Here is a 5,736-nt window from a genome sequence, read left to right as displayed (position 1 = left end):
TTCCACCCCAGCCTCTGGCATACCCCAAGACCCAGCCCCAATCCTTTCCTGGAGCCTTGTGCCAATTGCAGCTCTACTGCAGGCCCAAGTGCAGCCCCAGACCCCCGTCAGTTCTCTCTCCCATTCCCACTGCCCTCTCCTTCACCCTAGACTAGGGTCAGTGGGATGCCTTCCCTTAGAGTCCAGAGTGAGGTTCAGTCTCTCACCTTAGCTGACATTCAATACCTGCAATGGCACTGGCTGGAGAAGGAGCTGGAAAGTTTGTGAGGTTCACCCTCTGTGGTCTCAAGAGTTCAGCAAACCTGTAGCCCTCCAGCCCTTACCTTCCCCAGCGAGCCTGGCATCCCTGTTCTAGGTGCCAGTCTCCATCCCTCCTGCAGAACCTTCTATCCAGAATGACATCTCGAAGCACCTGGGGCACCACCTTCAAAACAGAGTTATCCAACACAGGATCCAGGAGCCTCTGCCACGATGCAACCTCAAGACACAACCTGGGACATCCCAGCCAAAGGGTGAACATGGCCTCGGGTGTCCCTCTGTGTTTACAGGCCAAGGAGCAAGAATCAAGGGAAGATTGCATTGAGGGACGAGGAGGCTTCATGAAGGGGTCCAGCTAAGTTTCTGTTAGGGTGGGATCCAGGGAAGGGCCTGGGGGACACTCTGAGGAGGGCCCTAGAGCTCACTTTCCAGGGGCTTCAGAAAGTTTCCCATGCAGGGCTTGGCAGCTGAGCTCATTTTCCAAGGGCCTTGGAAATTTTCCCACACAGGGCCTGGCAGCTGATTCTGAGAAGGAGACAAAAAGGGATTTGGTGAGCAATTCAGAGAAGGATTCATCAAGAGGCTCACTCCAGTTCCAGAAGCAACTGGAAAACAAAGCTGGGGCAAGTTGATCCGGGCTGAGTCCCTGCCCACTACTCATGATGCACTTGGAAGCTGGAAGCTTGGTGCCCTTGGTGCTCAGGAATGTCACCTGCCTCCCTCGTGGGAGTTTTCCTTCCTTGATCCAGGCCCTGGGCAGGTGTGAGAAGTCTGTAGAATACAGTTTTGGATGAGACAGACGTGGGGCTTCTGGAAAAGCCAAGTCAGTGTCAGCCTCTGGGCAGAGCCCAGGCCAATGGAAACCAGAGCTGTCTTCCTGGGAGGTGCGTACCCTGGGGTGCAGGTGGACATGCAACCCTCAGCCTCCTCCTAGAGAACCTGAGCCTTAGGTAGGGACTTGGTGTATGGGAGGGAAGTCAGCAAGAGGAAGAACTCGAGGTCTGGGCAGAGCCTGCAGATGGTCATTCCTGCAGCAACAGGGCTCCCCGCTACCCTGAGCAAGGATTGAGACGAGTACCTCATCTTGCAGCTGCCTAGCAGGCTCAGAGGGCTTGAGTTGCCCCAGCAGGGATGGGTGGATCAGGCCCCGACCAGGACAGACATGTCTGGAAATCTGAGAGGTGCAAAGGGCAGCAACTGTGTCTGGATTCCTCGTTTCAAGCCCACCAGGGAGCCTGTGTCCCCAGCCTGCACCCAATAGCGTGGGCCACGGATGTCAAGAATCTCTGGCCACTCCATCTACTGCCACAGGCTCTGTCTGTCAGGAGGCATGTCTTCTACTCAGCAAGAATGTCCTCCTCCATCCTCTTCTAGGAAGAAAGGTTCAAAGGAAAAGTGTCAATCCACTTAGAGAAGATCTGCAAGTCTCATGCCATCACGCATCCTCTGAAGAGGGTGGCCTCTCTTTCTCAGAATGAAAGATAGAGATTCTTCCCCATACAGCTGTTTTCTTCTCATAGGAGAGTGGTGTATTCTATCTGTGCTGTGTTTGGAACATAGGTTTATAGTATCCGAGGGGCTTGAGCTTAGAGGAATTCAGAGCCAGCTTCAGCTCTTACTGAGTGCCTGCTTTGGCTTCTAAAAAAATGGCTGAGGTCATGGAGAGAGGTTTCACACCTAACCACTGTTGTGATTTCCTTCATTTGCACCTACTCATATGTCCTATTTTAAAAATACTGGGCCAGATACAGTGGCTCACGCCTGTAATCCCAGAACTTTCGGAGGCCAAGATGGGTGGATCACTCGAGGTCAGGAGTTCGAAATCAGCCTGGCCAAAATGGCAAAACCCCGTGCCTACTAAAAATACAAGAATTAGCTGGTCATGTTGGCATGTGCCTGTAATCTCAGCTCCTCAGGAGGCTGAGGCACAAAAATCCCTTGAACCCGGGAGGCGGAGGTTGCAGTGAGCCGAGATCGCACCACTGCACTCCAGCCTGGGCAACAGAGCGATGCTCTGTCTCAAAAACAAACAAACAAACAAAAACAAAAACAAAAAACACTTAAATTTTTCATAAGAGTCATTGAAAAACATACAAAAGCTAAAATTAGTATTAAAAACACTAACAGGTTAGTCAAAGTTAGAAAATCCAGTACACCCCACCCCAAGATGTGGCTTACACAGAACTTTCTCATCTAAAACAGCTGTAGGGGTAGTTAGGGTTGCACAAGAAAAATATGAAGAATACCTTGTTGACATTGACAAATTTATAGTTTGCCATATTTCTTAGAATTCAATGTTAATATTATTGAGTTATCACAAGAGTTAATGAATTTACTTATCTTGGACATCGTTTGAAACCTTTGTGATTTTATTTCAAAGCCAAATCATTCTTCTAAAAAACATGAACCAGTTATGTCAACGTAGATGCATATATTAAAGAAAAAATTAAGTACTCAATTAAGTTATTGGAAATTTTTCATGGTAAAAAAATAACCAAATTTACCATTTTTAAAAGCGTACAATTCAGTGGCATTAAATACATTCCCAGGGTTGTGCAATCATCACAACTACCTGGTTCCAGGACTTTACCTTCACCTGTCAAGGAAACTCTGTGCCCATGAAGCAGTTACTTCCCACTCCTCGCTCCTCCCAGCCCCTGGCAACCACTAAGCTGCTTTCCATCTCTATGGATTTTCCTATTCTGGACATTTCATATGAACGGAATTATACAACATGTGGCCTTTGGCCTGGCTTCTTTCACTTAACATAACATCTTCAGGGCTCCTCCATGTCGAGGCATGGATCAGTACTTCTCTTTTCATGGCTAAATAATGTCCCTTTGTATAGATACCCCACTTTTTAAACAAATTCATTCATCTGTTGACGGATACTTGAGTTGTTTTCACCTTTCAGCTATTGTGAATAGTGCTGCTATAAATATTCATGTATAGGTTTTTGTTTGAACATCTGTTATCAATGTTTTGGTTATATATCTAGGAGTGGGATTGCTGGGTCATATGGTATTCTATTTTTAACTTATTGAGGAACCACTAATCCATTTTCCACAGCGACTGCACCATTTTACATTCCTACCAGTACACATAAATGTGCCAGTTTCTCCACATCCTCACCAGCACTTGTTATTTTCTGTTTTGTTTTTATTATACCATCCTAGTGGGCATGAAATGGCATCTCATTGTGATTTTGATTTGCATTTCCCTAAGGACTAATGACATTGAATATCTTTTCATGAGCTTACTGGCCATTTGTATGTCTTCTTTGGACACATGTCTATTAAGTCTTTTGCCCATTTTCTAATTTATTTTGTTATGCTATAAGAGTTCTGTACATATTCTGGATACTATATGATTTGTAAATATTTTTCCCATTCTGGAGGCCATCTTTTCACTCTCTTTTTGAAAGTGTCCTTTGATCCACACAAGTTTTTAATTTTGATAAAGTCCAATTCATGTATTCTTTTGTTGCTTGTGCATTAGGTGTCATATCCAAGAAACCATTGCCAAATCCAAGGTCATGAAGGTTTACTCATATGATTTCTGTTAGGAGATTTATAGTTTTAATTTGTATATTTAGGTCATTGATCCATTTTGAGTTAATTTTTGTATATGATGTGAGGTAAGAGTCCAGCTTTACTCTTTTGCATGCAGACATCCAATTGTTTAGAGAAAATCAGTGGAGGGCAGAGAGACACTGTGAGGCCTCGAGAGAATGTTGGTGGCAGCTTTGAGACTGGGGTTGGGGGTGGTATGCCTTGATGACTGGAAGGGTTTGGACAGGTGAAAGAAACAGGACAGAAGAGGCAAACTGAGACCCAGCATGAGGATGCCAGGGTCTAGAGGCAGGAGGGAGGCTGGGAACCAAGGCTAAGGAAGGAAACCCAGATTTACTCTTCACCCTCCCTCTTCCCAAAGCTCTCCATGTACCCCAAACCCCAGCCCCCAGTGATAACACTACAGACCTTTGCCCTAATGGCAGGCCATGCATCAAAAGTCAGAAGATAGCGGGGCAGCCATGCTACTGCACGCAATTTTATACATTTCCCAGGAGCCTTGGAATGTCGGCTCAGCTTCGGGAGTCACATCTGACTTCTCTAAGCTTCAAGGCAGTGTTCAGAAGTGAGAGGTGTCCTTCCTCTCCTTCTCATGAGTCTGTGTGGATGGTCAGAGAGCCGTATGTTCTCGTACACACTGTTTTCGAAAGGAGACAGTCCTTGACTTGAGTTTTAGGAATTCTCTTTCCAGCCTTTAGTCATTGATTTCTAGAAAAAAACTCTTCCTCTTTATTATTTAACTTCTGCCTTCATCCCTGCCACCCAGGCTCAAGAACTGACAGTGAAGCATGCTTTCCTCAAAGGCAACAGGAGGACAGGGTTATGGAGAGAGTCCTGGCCACGAGACGGGATCTCAGGGGTTTAGTATTAGCTCTGCCCTTAATTGAAATAGTGAGGATGAGTTTGGGTGCTGGAGTCAGACAGGTGCAGGTTCAAGTCCCAGCTAGACCACTTCCAGGCTGCATGGCCTTGGCCAAGTGGCTCAACCCCTCTGAGGCTGTAAAATGGGAGTAATTGTGTTTGCAAAGCAGAGATTTGTGGGGAGGACACATGAGCGAATGCACCGGCTCTGTAGAGCTCGGTACATAGTGAAGCTTCAGTGCTGATGATTATCATGACATTAGGTCTCTTACACTCCCTTACTTCCCTGAGTCAACCAAGTCACGCTGCTGGTCCTCGTCTGCCAGGCTCTAGCACAAGCCAGGAAGTCTCCCTCTTGTGGTTCCTTATTCCTGGAATTCTTGGCCCCCAGCTCCTTGAAAGCCTGGCTGCTCCTTATCTTCAGGCTGGGGGGAAATGCCACCTCCACACAGATCTTTTCCCTGTCCCTCCATCTCTTAACCCCCTCCCCACAATTGCTGATAATTGTGTTGATCTGACCACTTCTCATTGTCCCTGTGCTCCAGTCGCCTGCAGGCTTGGTGTGGGAAGGGGCCACGTCTCTCCTGCCACTCTTGTGTCTCCATCACCCATGAGTGATTGTGCAGTGACATGGATTGACTCAATGAACATTCAATAACATTTGTTGATTTAATGAGTCGCGATGTCTGACCCTGGGTAAACAACGCGACACTTGTGGGATTCCGTTTTTCCCATCAGAAAAATGAGGAGGTTGGAATAAAAGGCTGAAACATATTGTTTCCCCTAAGTTTCCCAGGAACCTGTGAATGAATTCAACAGAACCAGGGAGTTAAGGTGCAGAATTGCTACAGAAACATGGCCTCTTTCTGCCCTCTAGTGGACGAGATGGTGAATGGCACTTTATCATCCCCACCACCGCCCCTACTCTCCCGCCACTGTTTCTAATATATTAGCTCTGCCAAGAACCACTTCAGAAAGGAAAATATTCAGTGGCCAGAGAAAAGGGGCCATGTCTTCTTCATTAGGGCACACACAGAGTCTAGCA

Source organism: Pongo pygmaeus, chromosome 9, assembly GCF_028885625.2.
Source record: "Pongo pygmaeus isolate AG05252 chromosome 9, NHGRI_mPonPyg2-v2.0_pri, whole genome shotgun sequence".
Lineage (NCBI taxonomy): Eukaryota > Metazoa > Chordata > Mammalia > Primates > Hominidae > Pongo > Pongo pygmaeus.
The sequence above is the reverse complement of the archived record's forward strand: the minus strand, read 5'-3'. Positions refer to the sequence as shown.